General features: G+C 42.7%; 1 protein-coding gene across 6 annotated transcripts in view; it reads left to right on the top strand.

Moving 5' to 3' along the window:
- The window catches only part of kcnq1.2 (potassium voltage-gated channel, KQT-like subfamily, member 1.2), a 289,633-nt gene that overhangs the window by 215,800 nt on the left and 55,572 nt on the right, over window positions 1-18,261 (top strand). The window lies entirely within an intron of this gene.

The following is an 18,261-nucleotide window of genomic DNA, read 5'->3' as shown; positions in this document are numbered from 1 at the left end:
GCCAACATGGCGTGCTTGTGGATTTAGCTACCTGCAGATATTTCCTGCTGTCGAATTTCCGCCCCGGTGCTGGAGCAACATTCATCTAAATAAGGACTGTCCCGTCTGCTTCCCCTGAGGGGTGGGCAATGGAAAAGGGGGGTGGGGGGTGCACGGAGTCATGTGGAGGAGGGGGTGAGGCTTGGTAGGCTCTTTGTTTACGACATGCCAAAAATACTAGCTAGCCTTATTTGCAGCAGGCGTGGGGGGTAGTGGGTGTGGTGGGGGGGCGGGAGGGGTTGCTGTGTCAACAGCTGGAGGGACACATGCACTGTGTGTGTCAGGGGGGGCGACAGGTGGACGTGTGGTTCTGTGTTTGTATTGTATATACATTCTATTACTGTGGAAATGTCCTCTTATATTTGTTGTCAAAATTGACATTGTAAAGAAGCAGGCTTCGCTACACGTCTTGAATCATTTCTGCAGTCCAAACACACTATTGTCCTCCAAATGTTGCTACTTACAGGCGTAATTATCTCCCCCCACCATATCTTAAGTATTTTTAAAGTTCTCAAATTTGACTTTGTAAAGATGCAGGCTTCGCTACACGTCTTGAATTATTTTTGCATTCCAAACACACAGTTGTCCTCCAAACGTTCCTACTTACAGGTGGAATTATCTCCCCTTCAACGTATCTGAAGTACTTTTAAAAGTTCTCAAAATTGACTTTGCAAAGAAGCAGGCTTTGCTACACGTCTTGACTAGTTTCTGCAGTCTAAACACATGATTGACCTCCAAATCCTAACTACAGGTGGAATTCTCTTCTCCCTTATATTAAATACTTTAAAGGACCCAAAATTAACTTTGTAAAAAAAAAAAAAGAGGCTTCACTACACATTTTAAAATAAAGCCTGGCTCTGCCAACTATCCATCAGTCAGCTACAGACATGAAAGCTGTGAGTGTGATCATATTGTTTTTATCCAGCGAAAAGGCCAACCTAGCAGGGTTTGGCTGCCGTGAGTGTAATGTTAGCACTTTAGCTCACATGGCTAGTGTTGCTAACGTTTGTGTCCTCCTGTCCCACTCCTTAATGTTACTTTGTTGTACTGTATGTGATATTTGGGATCTGTTACGTTGCACAAGTGCAGAGTTACAATGTCTAAAAAGCGAATCCAAGTACACAATAGCGCTGCTTGGAGGCACACACTCTTGTCAGTGTCAGAGACAAACACAGCTCATTAGCATTAAAGCTACACACACACACAAAACTGCACGTCCCCAGTAGGGCTTTGTAAAAGCACTTTTAAACTACATTAAGGCTAGATTTGGCCACTATTGTGGGGCCTTTGAGGCTTATATAAAATAGTTGTAAAAATTTGGAACCTTTAAAGTATGAAAGCGAAATGTCTCTATGGTCATCATCATCAATGGTGCAGAAAAGCTGACATTTCCGTCCTGGCTGCTCATTACAGTTTATGGCTAAGTTGACAATAGATATATGCTATAAACAGGACTGAACTTCTTTTTACACTTGTATGCCTGTTAAGGAATGTTAAAATGTCTCGTCTGTACAGTTAATAAAGGTTTTACAACAGTTACGCCTAAAGCAGTTACAGTTTCTCTGATTAAATACCTCACTGCTTGTGGATGAAGGCGATCAGATAAGGCGAACCGCAGAAAGAATGCGAGGGAGGGCTAGGAAAAAAAAACACATCAAGGTGAAGCCAACAGCGCCATGGCACTTCCTTTATTTAGCTTGTATTTACTGATGACATACCTGCAGCGCTTGGAGGGCGGCGGATGAATGCGCCCACGCTGGATAAGTGTTGCGCAACAAGGATATGTTCTCTTAACTTTTGTTGGTGTTTGTGGTGTTTGCCTGCACTCGCATGCTGGTTGTTTGTGCCCTGGAGAAATTGCATTATACTACTAATTATAATAATATATCATCATTCATATTCTGTTATTTATTATAGCATTTTTAATTGAACATTGCAAAAGCAAAATAAAAAAAGCATAAAAGCAAATATCCGTCGGGGTCAAACAACATTAACAGCTGTGGCTGTAAGCAACCTCCTGATGTCATTTTCTACTATTATTCCACAAGATGGCAGTAGTTAAATTTGAAGTATCATGCCTGCTCAGCCTCCAGCAGCTTTGCCTACCTCTGCATGCGCTTTAAAATGCTGCTAGCCAGCTGTCAGTGTGAAAGGCTTGCGCGTTAACATGTTGTGTTGTTGTTTACAATGAAGTCATCAGCGCGATTAATGCCAGCTGAACAGCTTACCCATATTACAACATTGGTTCTGCGGCTGCTGTGTTGTGCAATATACTTGTCGATAAGTGACCGTGAGCTACAGTTTCCTTTCCCACTTTTTCATGCACTCCAAATCGTCATTCAAGTTAAAAAATGAACCACAATTAACAACAGGCCTCTTCCACACGGCCTCTGACTGGCAGTGGCAGGGCGACCTGGGAAAGCAGCTGAGGTTCCCCCAACAAATTGCAACAACAAATCTCCGTCCAGACATGATCATTATCTCTGAGGCTTCAAAACACCTGATCATTCCGGAACTTGGATCATTCCAGTGCACTGGGAAGAGCGAATTGAAGACGCCAATGAGAAGAAACGCGTACCAGGAAGTACCAGCAACTGGTGGAGGAGTGCAGGGAGAGAGGTTGGAGAACCTTCTATGAGCCTATAGAAGTTAGCTGCAGAGGTTTTGCAGGACGTTCTCTTTGCCTCAGTTGTTTGGGCGTCATAGGGGCAGCCAAGAAGAGGGCCATTCAATCTGTGAGCGAAGCCGCAGAGAAGACCTCAAGGTGGCTTTGGATGAAGAGGGCCGTTCCATGGACTGCTGCTGGGATGGAAGTCGGGACATGATCGACCTCGGTGGGCAAAGGTGTGTGATGATGCGAGACTCGAAACACCCAACGATCCCAGAATACATCACTGAGGATGCGTCCCAGAGCATCCATGAGATGTTTCTTGCATAGTTTCACATAAAGTCTTTGCCCCCTTCCTGATTTCTTATTTTTTTGCATGTTTGTCACACTTAAATGTTTCAGACCATCAAACAAATTTAAACATTAGTCAATGACAATACAACTGAATACTAAATGCAATTTTTAAATGAAACTTTTTTTATTAAGGGAGAAAAAAAATCCAAAGCTACATGGTCCTGTGTGAAAAAGTGATTGCCCCCAAACCTAATAATTGGTTGGCCACCCTTAGCAGCAACAACTGCAATCAAGCGTTTGTGATAACTTGCAATGAGTCTCTTACACGCTGTGGAGGAATTTTGGCCCACTCATCTTTGCAGAATTGTTGTCATTCAGCCACATTGGAGGCTTTTCCAGCATGAAGCGCCTTTTTAAGGTCACGCCACAGCATCTCAATAGGATTCAGGTCAGGACTTTGACTAGGCCACTCCAAAGTCTTCATTTTGTTTTTCTTCAGCCATTCAGAGGTGGACTTGCTGGTGTGTTTTGGATCATTGTCCTGCTGCAGAACCCAAGTTGCTTTCAGCTTGAGATCAGGACACATGGCCGGACAATTATTGTTCCATTTATCACAGTAAGTCTTCCAGGTGCTGGAACAGGAAAACAGGCCCAGACCATCACACTACCACCACTATATTTTACTGCTGGTATGATGGTCTTTTTCTGAAATGCTGCATTACTTTTACACCAGATGTAATGGGACACAAACCTTCCAAAAAGTTCAACTTTTTTCCCGTCAGACCACAGAGTGTTTTCCCTAAGGTCTTGGGGATCATCAAGATGTTTTCTGGCAAAATTAAGACAATCCTTAACACTAGAACTACCAAGAAGGGGCCATGGTAGTTCTAGTGTTAATGTTCTTTTTGTTCAGCAGTGGTTTTGGTCTTGGAACTCTGCCATGCAGGCCGTTTTTGCCCAGTGTCTTTCTTATGGTGGAGTCATGAACACTGACCTTAACTGAGGCAAGTGAGGCCTGCAGATCTTTGGATGTTGTTGTGGGGTCTTTTGTGACCACTTGGATGAGTAGTCAAAGCGCTCTTGGGTAATTTTGGTTGGCCGGCCACTCCTGGGAAGGTTCACCACTGTTCCATGTATTCACCTTTTGTGGATAATAGCTCTCATTGTGGTTTGCTGGAGTCCCAAAGCTTTGGAAATGGCTTTAGAACCTTTTCCATACAGATAGATTTCAATCAGTTTATGAAATGAATAATTAAAGGATGTTTTAACCTATTCACAAGGGGCTATGTAGGTTTTTTGGATTTTTTTCTTCCTTAATAATAAAAAGTTTCCTTTAAAAACTGCATTTTGTGTTCAACTGTGTTGTCATTGACTAATATTTAAATTTAATATAAGCTTTTTATTATTAATAATTTCTTGTTTACAATGAACTCATCTACGCTCTTACTGGCGGCTGAGCAGTTGCCTCCCTAGCAGTATTTTTACAACATTGGTTCTGTTGCTGCTGTGTTGCACAATATACTTGTTCACAAATACGCTGCGTTTTCCTTGGCAATTTATTATGCACACCAAGTTATTATTAATGTTAAAGAATTAAGTTTTTTTGTGATAATAGCTTTTCTCCATTTAACACCCTGTTCTGCGCCTATAATTCGAGCGTTTACGATAAATGTGTGCATATTAAAGCATGAGTACAAAGAAGTATTGTATTAGCTTGTGTAGCAGAGCTGTTGAACTGGGAATGTGGTTCTGTCTTCCACTCAAATGCTCAGATGAGTGGAATAGTTTCATTTGACCTTATCAGTTTCATGTTGTTTTGTCTGCCAGAGCTGGCGGACAGAGAGTTGGTCCTCAGGAAAAGAATGTTGGGTCATCAAGCCAAACTCGATGGAGTTGTTTTTGACGCCAGACGTCTGCGTACGCTGCAGATAGAGACATCGTGGTCTGGCCATGTCTCATTCCAGCAGCATTCTGCGTCGGTTCATTCATGTTTTCTCTTATGAAGCATAAATGGTAGAGCACAGACCTCCACCAAGGCAACTTTGTTGTTTATAGCCTCTCACTGCTGTACTGTGGCATCCATCATGTGAGGCCAGCTGTGCTCTCACACCACAACGTGTCCCTCTTTGTCCGCTAATGGCTTTAATGCGTCTTAAAAGGACGTTTGCTTTGGAGTCCGGATCACTTGGCACACTGTCGGGGCCCGTGGCACCAGGCTGGTCCTCTGTCTGGGCGGGACGGACAGCTGGTGGGAGGCGGGACGCACACATCATCTTTAATCCCCCTCCACTGTACCCAGACAACTCTGTTATACATCCTTTGTGCGTACATTTGGTTCCCAAAAGATACAGTACATGCTTTTGTGTACACTTTTTGTGTGGAAAAGTTTATTTAAATTTAAGTTTACATTACCGGAACACCACTTTTGGAGGGTTTTGCAACATTTTGCAATAGTCACGTATTTTTTTTTATTTATTAGTTTATAATTGTTTATTATTATTATCTGTAAAGAACATGTAAATGGTATTTTAGTGGTTATGGTGATGGTCACATTATGCTGAAAATGTAATTGAATAAATGTGCTTTTAAAAATGTGTGTTTAAAAATTCAGTTTGTTAAAATTCAGTTCTTAAAAGTACATGATGTTTCAAAACCCACTTCCTGTTACGTGTCATGTGACCATGCACTTTATACCTGATTGGCTGGCTCTGAGACGCAATTGATTCACTCAGCCCAAATTTCCCGGACTAGTACATGTGAATGTTGAAACATCAAATTTATTTGCACAGAATTTTTATGACTGCATTTTTGATTTTTAAAACACCCAATTTTACCAAACAGAATTTTTTTTGTGTTTTTTTTTTGTATTTTAATAAACCGAATTTCAAAATGCATGCATTTTGCTTGCAAATTTGTATTGAATGAAATTTTCAGCATAACATCATGTTCACAGAATTCTGCAACAAACTAGTCATGACACAAACAAGTGTCAAGTTTAACAATATGCAATGGCTTTTTATTTAATACAAAACAACAGCCACAAACAACAGCAACAATCAATTAAACATAGTAAAAATATATATATTTTAAAGTAACGTTAATTTAAATGAATGAAACATTTATTTTTATTTCATTCTTATAGTTTTTTCTATTCTAGTGGTTGTAGTTTGCTGTGTGCGTAGCAATGCGCTGCCTCATCCTGAGACTTGTTTGTAATATTTTACCCGTCTGATGTAGCAACAAAAGGTCACCAAGATATCAGAAACAGCTCTGAGTGTGAGTCCACAGTGTAGCTGAACAACAACCACAATATTAAACATGCCAATTTCTGTATCCAAAATCGTCAGCATTGAGGTTTGCTGTGCACGCGTGCTGTGAGGCTCCATTTCAGTTCTCGCCTTTGACCCGGGCCCAACACACTGGCAGCCCCCCCATCCCCATTTATAATATCAGGCTGACTGGCCTATTGACGGCGCCAACAAAGCCACAGTGTGGCCGACCTACAGCGGCCGCCCTGGTAGCTTGGCACCTCCCCCGGTGGTGACTGACGGTGCCACCACGTCACGCCGGCTGCCACCACGGCCTGGCCAAGGACGAGGGTGATGCATGAGGGCGTGGTGGTGGTGGCGGTAAGGGGTGGAGGATGGGTGTTTGGTGCTTGTGGCAGCTGGTGTGAAGTCATTAATAAAGAATCCTGTGTTGGAGGAGGACACACCCGTGATGTCGAACCAAACACTTGGCGCCGTGCATGACGTAGCAGGAGAACATGTCGCTGTATTACCAAAATAACAAAGACCGTTTGGACGCACAGCAGAGGCAAACACAAAAAGACTGCTCGGAATGTGTGTGTTTAAGTGACTGAAATGAAAAACAAACTTTGTGCCCACCCTCGCCTTTATCACTCCGGGGACCCGCAAATCATGTCCAGCTGTCTCTGAGGACAAATGCTCTATTAGGGCCCGCCCCCGTCCTCCGTGTGTTTACTTGATTGGACTGTGGATAATAAAGCATTCACTGCTCTTTTATTGACGCGGAACAGCGCGACAAATTGTCGTCAAACATTCCTGGAACGACTTTGAGTGTTTTTATTCTGGAATGGAATGACCTCAGCTACAGCGGCCATCTTGGTTGAGGGTGTTCCGGGGTTACGTACGCTCTCCCATAAATTCATGCAAAACTATTGTTTTGGTCCGTAAACACGAGACTTGCCGGAGAGCTCCAGTAGTTAGAGCGCCATGCGTCGCATTGTAACGTGTACCCGCACATCGTAAGGATGATGCAGAGGTGGCTGATGGACAATCTCTTTATTGCAAAAACCAAACGGGCTCCTGTCGGCCGCAACCACACCGAAACAACATCAGCAAACTCAACTGTCCTGGCAGAGTCCTCCTGGCCTATAGAGGTTCTTCGGCTCACATTTTTGAGGTAGGTCCTCAAAAACAGCAGAGCACTCCTGTCTTAAACAGGATCTTTGATTAGCATTAAAAACAGCAGATTGTGACTGTCTGATAGAGGATCTTTGACAAGCATTTTTGCAGTAGTTCCTTAAACACAGCTGGGTACCATAGATGATCTTTGACTAGAGTTTTTGCAGTAGGTCCTTAAAAACAGCAGAGTGCTCCTGTCATACAGAGGATCTTTGATTAGCGCTTTTACAGTATGTCCTTAAAAACAGCAGAGTATGTCTGACTTGATATACAGAGGATCTTTGCAGCTGAGCACTTCTGTCATATAGAGGATCTTTGACCAGCATTTTTGCGGTAGGTCTGTAAAAACGGCAGAGGCAGAGCACTGCTGTCATTTGAACGATCTTTGACTAGCATTTCTGAAGACTGCTTTTGTCATATAGAGGATCTTTGATTAGCACTTTTGCAGCACGTCTTTAAAAACAGCAGAGTAGGCCTGACTTGATGATATACAGAGGATCTTTGCAGCAGAGCACTCCTGTGATATAGAGGATCTTGGACTAGTCTTTTTGAAATAGGTGCTCAAAAACAGCAGAGGCAGAGAGCACTCCTGTCATATTGACGATTTTTGATAAGCATTTTTGCAGTAGTTCTTTAATCACAGAAGACAGCTCCTGTCATATAGAGGATCTTTGACCAGTGTGTTTGTAGCTGGAGCTCCTAGAAGTATAGAAGTAGTTGTCAGTAGAAGTATCAACTACATGACAAACAGTAGTATATTGTAGGGTGATGCTGGTGGTTTTTTTACTAGTACTATTTCACTTCATGCAAATGCTTCTGGTTAGTTTTTGCATGTTTGCCGTTGCCAAACCTGGCAGCGTTTCCTCAAATACTCAACTGACATCCTTTGGCACGCACGTTTTCTTCTGGCATTCATCGATGGCAGCGCTCCACGGGGTTTGCGGGGCGTGCAGCGGAGAAGATAAGCGGCAGACAAATATATCTGATCGGCAGGAGCCTTTTTAAATGTTTGGAAAGCCCCTTTAGTGCTGCTGCTGTTGCCAGTCATTTCGTCAAGACAAGAATGCATCTGAAACAAGTTCCTCCCTTTTTTTTTTTGGTTCTTCGGCAGCCTCGCCGTCATTCCCTTGGCGTGTTTGCTTTACGCGGCGTAATATTTCCTGTGGCTCAGCATCGCTCACGGTGAAAAACGCTAATGTGCCTCCAACGTGACATCAAAGCCCAACACTCTCGCTCTCAGAAGATTTATCCCATTTTTCTCTCAAATGTATTTCAGCTCCCCGCAACATGAAAGAGCATCACGCACACGCACGCTGCAGCGTCCAGATCGAATAAATCACGTAAAAACACCCACGGATAGCTAAGCGGACGTGCGAGGGGGCGGAGGAAGGAGGAGGCGGGGTGGCGTGCATCCCCAGGTGAAAGTCTGAAACAAAAGAATCTTTGAAAAGAGATTAGCCGGTGCGCGTATCCCCCCCCCCCCCGCCCCCCCTCCAGCGGCACGTGGCGCCCTTGCTGCTCATCATGAAGGTCAGGTGCTTTAGAACAACACCCTCCCTCATTCCTCCGTCCTCCCGGTGCTGCTGTCCGTAACGATTGACACGTAAACCGACCAATGACTGCCCTAGGCTAGATTGAATGTGCCCCTCCCCCCTCCCCATCGGTGGTTAGCATGCATTTACAAAAGAAATTCTATGTCATTGTTTTTAATTTGTAAGATAACATGTCACACATGGTCAACAAATTACAAACAAAATAACAATTCTGTAAATAATGATTGTGTGTAGTCAACAAAAGCAAATGAGCACGGGGTCAAAAAACATTGACGGCTGTGGCTGTAGGCAACCTCCTGACGTTTTTTTTTTTTTATTATTTAACTCCACAAGATCCTGCAGCTTTATCTACCTCTGCATGCATTTTAAAATGCAGCATCAGCACCACCATGAGCAGTTTGCCCATGTAGTCAAAGAGAGCTACGGTACCCTTTCCACTTTCTCATGCACTCCAAATCATAATCAAGGTTGCTATGCAGCTGTCAGCAGCGTCTCTCCAATGAGGCGTGGGATGCCATTGACTGTCCTCCAAAAAGATGGTTCCCGCCTGCGGCCAACACTGGGAAATTCCCCAGAGGAACTTGCACACATAGGTCACATGACACGTCAAACGTTTTCACACATTGGCGACGTCAGCCGGCGGTTGTCAGAGAGTGGAAACCCGAGAGGAAGGACATTTTCAGCTCGCGGAAGCGCTCCCGATTTAATTGTGGAAAAGCTCCTGGAAAATATCACGGAACTTTGCGGCTTTAGAGCTTGAAAGCGCACAGACTGACTGTCAGTACAAATGAGCTCGTAACTTGCAAACTACATCAAGACACGTTTACACGAGTGCCGTCAAAAACAGATGGATGTTCTTTTACGAGTCTCAATGGAAGCTTTCAGTGACAAACACGACATGCTATCATACCCGCCTAGAATGCTACATGCTATCATAATAGGATAGGACTACAGTCAGTCACTGTGCTGTTTGGTCACATGGTGTGGACCACACTCAGCATGGACCAGAGGATGCAACGAATAACTTGTCTCAGGAGATTAGAAAGAAAATGATGGGCAAGCATGTTAAGGTAAAGGCTATAAGACCATCTCCAAGCAGCGTGATGATCCTGTGACAACACTTGCACATGTTATTCAGAAATGTAAGATCCATGGCACTGGAGCCAACCTCCCTGGACGTGGCCGCAGGAGGAGAATTGATGACAAGTCAAAGAGGCGGATAATACGAATAGTAACAAAAGAGCCCAGAAAAACTTCTAAAGAGATTAAAAGTGAACTTCAAGCTCAAGGAACATCAGTGTCAGATCGCACCATCCGTCGTCGTTTGGGCCACAGTGGACTTAATGGGAGGAGACCAAGGAGGACACCACTGCTGAAAATAAGTCATAAAAAAGCCAGGCTGGACTTTGCCAGACTACATGTTGACAAGCCGCACAGCTTCTGGGAGAATGTCCGATGGACCGATGAGGGAAAAATGGAACTTTTTGGCATCAGAAAAAATGAAGCAGATCAATAAAAGAACACTGTCCTTGAAAGATGGAGGAGGCTCTGTTACGTTCTGGGGCTGCTTTGCTGCATCTGGCACCGGGTGTCGGGAATCTGTGCAGGGTCCAATGAAATCTCAAGACTATCAAGGGATTCTCGAGAGAAACGTGCTGGCCAGTGTCAGAAAGCTTGGTCTCAGTCGCAGGTCATGGGTCTTGCGACAGGACAATGACCCAAAACACAGCTAAAACAGCCAAGAATGGCTCAGAGGACAACACTGGACTATTCCAAAGTGGCCTCCTATGAGCCCCGACCTATCCTATTAAGCATCTTTGGAAGGAGCTGAAACATGGCGTCTGGAAAAGACACCCTTCAAACCTGAGACAACTGGAGCAGTTTGCTCATGAGGAGTGGACCAAAATACCTACTGAGATGTGCAAAAGTCTCATTGACAGTTACAGGAATCTTTTGATTGCAGTGATTGCCTCAAACGGTTGTGCAACAAAATATTAAGTTATGGGGTACCATCATTTTGGTCCAGGCCTGTTTCATGGGTTTATTTTTTTCAATAATTCTGTTGAAGCATGGTTCAAAAGCAATGTCTTACGTTCATTGAATTTTTATTTATTATTACTTTTTTCAGATTCAAGTTATTTCTGTGACCATTGTGAGTTTTTCTTTCTTTGAACGAAGGGTACCAACAATTTTGTCCACGTGTGTATATCATGCTCCACGCTATCATATCTATGCACAGTGCTACATGCTATCAGATTATGCAACATGTTAGCATATTCATATATCATGCTACATACTATCGTATTCATGAATTGTGCAATATGGTATCACAACGTCTGCTACATGTAATGAAATTATGAAACATGTTAGCACATTCATATGTCATGCTACATGTTATATTTATGAATTGTGCTGCGTGGTATCATAAAGTCTGCTAGATGATACATAATTGTGCAACATGTTAGCATATTCATATATTACGTATGATCCATGCTATCATATCCATGAATTGTGCTGCATGCTATTCAAATTATGCAACATGCTACATGCTATTATAATGTCTGCTACAAACCATGAAGTTATGCGACAAGTTAACACGTTCACATATCATTCTCCACACTATCTTATCCATGAATTGTGCTACATGCTATCAAATTATGTAGCATGTCACCACATTCAAATGTCATGCTATATGCTCTCATATTTATGAATTATGCTACATGCTTTTTATGTCTGCTACATGCTACATGCTATGCAGTATGATAGCACATTCATATATCATGCTATCATATTGATTTATTGTGCTACATGCTAATGTTGGCTTCAAGCTAGGTAAAGTTTGGCATGGAAATTGTACGATTTTATAGGCGTGTTAATGACACGTTGGGTTTTACTGAGCTTTTAGCTGAAACCTTCTGCGTTACATAAATGATTAGCATAGTAACAATACAATAACTATGTATTATCAATATAGGCTGGGTCTTCTCGCCCCCGGTACTGGGGTATTTTGAAGGTGACGCGTTCCTGCTGCTCGACACACTGAGAGCAGGTATCAGCACTAAAGTCACATGACACAGCGCTCCATGAGACCAGATCACATGGACATTTGAAGAATTGTGCAACAAAAGTCACATTATTTTTTATCATATGGAGTCTTGTGACTTGTGGAGAAGCTGGTGGAATGGAGAAGTCTCAGCAAGAACGAAAATCAGTAGGACAAAAAACAACTCCAGAAAATCAACAGTGCTGTGGCTGCGACCAGGATGGAAGATAGAACATGTGGGCCAGCAGATTACTAACGGACTCTTTTTGACATTTGTCACTTTGCTTATTTGGACTCCAGTGCCAAAGAAACAAGAGATTTTTCTTGTGTTCAACATCATAGGATTGTTCCTTTGACACAGATGAAATAAAAACAGACATTTTCAAAAAGATAAGTGCAATTTGTGTCTAGGAAAGAACAGAAGTGGATCGACCATCTTGTGCAGGACAGGATTCTTGCTGTGATTATACAATAGAAATGTTGGCCAGCAGAGCGCCCACTTTGGCGTCTCGCCTCAGCGACGTTGCCCTTTTTGACTCTGATAAAGTCAAAAATCAATAGAGTGTGTGAATTCAAAATAAATAGTGTTCTCGTTTTGACACAGATCAATTAAAAACTCAAAGTAAAGACGATTAATAGAATTTGTTTGACATGTTGTTTTGGATGCTAGTAAAAATCAATAGGATTCTTGCTGTGACGGATAGAAGATATCAGATATAAAATGTCGACATCAGCTACGTGGCCCTTTTCGACTCTGCTAATGCCAAAAATCAATAGACTTCTTGTTGTAAAAATCCATAGGGTTCTTGTATTTCCACAGTTCAATTAAAAACTGAAAGAAAAGAAGATCCATGCTTTTTGTATCCATTAAAAACAGAAATGGAACAACCATCTTGGTTTTAGATATCATTAAAAAAAATGTTTAAAAAAAATAAAATCAATAGGATTCTTGCTGTGACGGAAAGAAGATATCAGATATAAAATGTTGGCCAGCGGAGCACTCGTTGTCGAATTTGACATAAGCTACGCGGCCCTTTTCGACTTGCTAATGCCAAAAATCAATAGACTTCTTGTTCTAAAAATCCATAGGGTTCTTGTATTTCCACCGTTCAATTAAAAACTGAAAGAAAAGATGATCCATGTTATTTGTGTCCATTAAAAACAGAAATGGAACAACCATCTTGGTTTAGATACCATTTTTTAAAAAATGTTTAAAAGATCAAATCAATAGGATTCTTGCTGTGGTATTGTTTGATTGATAATCCTGTGATGTTTTCTAGAAACTCAGTACCACATCGTGGCCGGGCGAGTGTTTTACTGATTTTACCCCTTGAGGTCAGCTAGCGCAGCCACCTCGGGTCAGATACGGTGAAAAATCAAGGGAGTTCTCGCTGGGATGTACAGAAATAATCCTAGAAAGTTCCCAGGATACAAGGTAGAAATTAGCATTTGACCTCTGATACTTGACCCATTTTGACGCTGATATTCCCAAAAACCAATCGAGTTCTTTCGTTCAGACGATTAAAAACTGAACATTTCAAGAAGATTCGTAGACTTCAGTGAAGAACAGAAATACTGCTGCTTTGAGGAGTTTTTTCATTCTTCTGCCATAGAAGGAATCCTATTTACTCGTACAGATACCCAATCCACCAGTATGCACTGATATCATACAGTATTATAGTAGTAGTACCTTGTAGTAGTAGTAGTAGTGTAGTTTTGCTGCAGAATGTATGCGTGTCATAACAACATGGGTCATGTGAGGTCACGGCAGTGGGGGGGAAAAAACACTTGCACACTCGGCGACCTGTGCCTTTGTTTTCCTCTCTCGTCTTGTCTCTGCGCCGCGTCCATTGTCTCGTGCGACCCGCAGACATTTCAGTGACAGGAATCTCCTTTTGTTGACGAGCACGGTGCCAGGACATTCCTCGGTATGGCGTCGTTGGCCTTGAACTTCTGTCTTGGGTCTCATCTAGCAGCACATGCCGTGGTTTAAGTGACATTTGACTCATGTTCTTGGCTTTTATGCAAGTGTAAAAGGAAGTTAACCACTGTACGGCACGGCAAATAAAACCATACGCCGTTTCATGATGCCTTGCAATGTGTGTACAGGAGAACGTAGAGGAGGTCTACTGAAGGCGGGTGGACGTCATGTTTAGCGTGTTTTAGCGTTCTTAACTCCCTCACAAGTGGAAAAAGGAGTTAACCACTGTATGACACGGCAAATAAAACTATACACCGTTTCATGTTGCCTTGCAAAGTGTGTACAGGAGTACATAGAGAGGTCCACTGAAGGCGAGTTGACTTCATGCTTAGCATGTTTTAGCATTCTTATCTCTCTTGCAATGCCCTGCGATTAGCTGGCAACCAGTCCAGGATGTACCCCGCCTGTCGCCCAAAGTCAGCTGGGATAGGCTCCAGCATGCCCCCGCGACCCTAATTAGGATAAGCGGGATAGAAAATGGATGGATGGATGGATGGAACTCTCTTACAAGTGTAAAAATAAGTTAACCATTGCATCATTAAAGTAATCCAACTTTACCAAAACAAAGCTACACAACCCTTAATGATGGCTTGCATAGTGCGTAGGTTCCCAAATTGGGGTACGCGTACCCGCCACTTATCATAGGGGGTACCCGAATAACAATGAAAAACAATTAGCGCCTAACTCTCACAATTCCGAGTGCGCCTGAACGCCTCGTGGTGCAAGGAGAACCGAGCAGAAAGGAGACAGAGCATGAAGTTGTTCATCGCTCTGTGCGCATCGTATGAACAAATAAGTAAGTGTGATGGTTATTTTGTGCACTAAGAGTGTTTCATCTTGAACATTTCCTTTATGTTGGTGTTCCGATCCGCGCACGGCGCAGCGGGGAAAATCTGTGAGTCACTGTCAGAGGGGATTCCCCCGAAAATGAGGCTTTATCATGATTGTTAAACTTTCCCCTTCCATTTGGTATTAAAAGAACATGCAGACTTAAACCACAGCTGTCGTGAGTGGACAAAAAAAGTGAAGCTCAAATTCAACCCATTCAAACGGGAGGATGCCAACATCAGACAGGAATAAAAGATACGTAGGATGATTACTTATCTATTTATCAATGCTCATGTCAAACTTTATATCATTTTTTTTACCATGCAAAATATAAATTTTTGAGCCGGAATTACTGTACAGTAAAATTAATTAATTAACAAATGAATTATGTTCAATATTTAAAGTTAAAGGTTTATGTTTTTTTAAGCGTGTAGGAAAGGGGCTACATGGCTTCAGGTCAAATGTCTGAAGGGCTACGCCGTTGTAAAAAGTGTGGGAACCACTTGTATCGTGTACACAGGAGTACAGAGAGAGGGCTAGCTAAAGCGAGTCGACTTCACGTGTCACACTTTTTAGCGTTCATAACTTCCTTGTGTTAAAAGTAGTTAACCACTGTATGGTACGGCATATAAAACTGCACACCGTTTAATGATGCATTGCAAAGTGTATGCAGGAGTACAGAGAGGGCGTTACCGAAGGCGAGTTGACTTCATGCTTACTACAGTTTTCTTACAAGTGTAAAAAGAAGTGATCCACAGCATGGAAAGCAAAACTGCACGCCCAGCCCGTATCTTGCACAGGTTCATGTTGGAAGTGACATTTTTGGCCGTCTTAACTGCCACACAAGTGTAAAAAGAAGTGAGAGTACCCCGTGAGGATTGCTGAAGGTGATTCGACTTCATGCGTCACCCTTTTTAGCGTTCATAACTTCCTTGCAAGTGTAAAAAGAAGAAGAGGGAGATGTTTTTTTTTTTTTTTTTTTGCTTGGGAAGGGAGTGTCTTCGCATTAAGATTAAAGGCAGCTGTTTTTAGCATTTATGCCCTGTTCTTCTTCCATTGATGTTATTGTAGGCAGCCGGGACACAGCAACACCATTACCAGTTCTATGGTCATCATCACACTTTGCCTTTTTGTAATCACTGGCAATTGTCTTTGGCGGTGCATCCCACAAAAAAGGCAAAAGAAGATAAGATTTTTAGATTACGTCCTGCGTGAAAGCATTTTAGCCTCTTTTCAGGCGTGGGTTTTTTTTCTAGAAAATTGAGGGTCCCAAATTGTGCATCTTTAGTGTGCATCTTTTTTGGGGGGATTTTAGATTTTCTCAGACTGAGCACCCGTTCCACCTCATGCGATATCTCGTATCGCTCTGGAGTGTCCCCGTTTGTCAGCCATCATGGAGGGAGAACTTGGCGAGTGATTCCCTCTCTCCGAACTCCCCCAACAGATGGCAGTGTGAGTTCAGAACTGTGGATGATGCAGGCTGGCTCCCCTGCTTGTAGGCACGCCTTCCAGATGCCTGGCATAAAATCCATCCATCCATCCATTTTCTATACCGCTTCTCCCCTTTAGGGTCGCAGGGGCATGCTGGAGACTATCCCAGCTGACTTCGGGCGACAGGCGGGGTACACCCTGGACTGGTCGTGGCATAAAATCAAATGAATCAAATAAATACAAATGTTGGTGGAATTCTGAACCTGCACAACATGTGTCATGCAATGTCTCCAGCGAGGCTTGTAAAGTTCCTCCGTGTCAAACATGAAAGTATTTCATGATCTTTAATGTCTGCATGCTGTCTTCTACGAGCGCCCTGCGGGAGCTGTCACATCCTTGCTGTCCGCCGTATTCTTTTAGCCGTTGTCCAAACCCTTGTTTCCTCAGGTGTACAAACCACACTTCTTCTCCTTCAAGCGTGCGCACCTTCCGACTGATGACTCGGTTTAAAGGGTCAATGTCTCCCGTTGCAGGTGAGACTCACCCAGGTATGAACAGCCTGCTGTGTGGAGACGGTCCCATCACATCCAGATCATGTACAATAGAGTAACCATTTTATATCGTAAGAAACACAGAAACCCTCCACTTTATAGCTGCTTCCCCTCTGTTGGTTTCTTGCTCTTGGTAAGCACCGGGGACGATTTACTCATGTAAATCCTCCAACCTCATGGACGTGCATCACACAAGACACAGGTGTGCCGTTTATCTTGGCAGCCAACTTGCGGCTCCGGCACACGTGATCTGAATGAGGTCCATAGCTCTAATGGTGCGTTCAATATCCCAACAGGAGCTTACAAGGTTTAAATGAAAACGTCAGCTAAGGCAGAGGACGAACTGAAAGTCTAACATTGTCCGTTCTAGAATGCTAGGAGATTTGTTCACGTTTAGAAAAAAAGTAGAAATAATCTGTTCCAGGGTCAAAATATTAAACCTTTATTAACTGTTTAAGAAATGTTTTAACCTACATAAATGTCACAAAAGTGTAAAAATAAGGTAACCTTTCAATTTCTCAAATATTGGAAACATTTTTTTACCTTCAGAAATAATAGATGCAGAAATAGTTTGTCCCAGGGTCAAACTCTTCCCTCCATGAAACCTTTGTTAGCTGTATAGGAAATGTTTTAACTAGGGATGTCCGATCATATCGGACCAGCATTAAATGACATAAAATGTCAGATAAGTGTAAAAATATTTCCAACATTGTACAATTTTTGTTCCCCATAGAAAACAGAACAACAGAAGGAGAAATAATCTGTTCCAGTGTCAAACTGTTCCCGCTATCAAACCCTTATTAACTGTATGGGGAGTGTTTTAACCTACTTAAATGTCACACAAAAGTAAAAACAAGTTAACCTTTGATTGTTGGTCATTTAAAAAGAGATCCAGATATACTTGTAGAAGAACCCTGTTGATTATGAATAGGGAAAAGCTAAAAGAAACAGCAATTAAAGGTGGTGGATTCAAAGAATTTACAGCACTTAATGGTGTATTTTCACCAGTACTCCTCATCATGTTTGACTCTTTCTAACTTCTTATTTATTATTATTTAGTTATTTCTAACTGAGGGGCCGAGTCTATCCCCATCACCCCGAGTGTTTAAGAATTGACTCGTCGATTTGGACACGTGGTTGATTCCAAAGCGTTGACACTCACACATCATCCAGTCCCCTCTTGAAGATGTCTGTTAGCGAAAGTCAACAAGTCCGGAAGGATCTGGTCTGCTGAAGTGGTCCTTAAAAACAACACAAAGTCAGTGCAGGCCTCCCGTGGAAAGAAAGTGAAAAGAATGAATCTCCTGTGTGCACAGAAACAAAAAGGGCAGGAAAATAGCAGCAGGTGCTGCCGACTAATGAGTCACAAGGTGGTTTGTTTGCTGGAGAACACTTGAGATGCTGGATGGACTCGTGAAGAAGATGGAATGTTTTGGTGACACTTTGCATCCCGCTGGGGACTCCCAGCCATCCTTGCCGTTGTTTAATTCCTGACTTGATGTTTAG

The sequence above is a fragment of the Dunckerocampus dactyliophorus genome, chromosome 5 (genome assembly GCF_027744805.1).
Source record: "Dunckerocampus dactyliophorus isolate RoL2022-P2 chromosome 5, RoL_Ddac_1.1, whole genome shotgun sequence".
Lineage (NCBI taxonomy): Eukaryota > Metazoa > Chordata > Actinopteri > Syngnathiformes > Syngnathidae > Dunckerocampus > Dunckerocampus dactyliophorus.
Note: the sequence above shows the minus strand (reverse complement) of the source record. Positions and strands in the feature narration are given on the sequence as shown.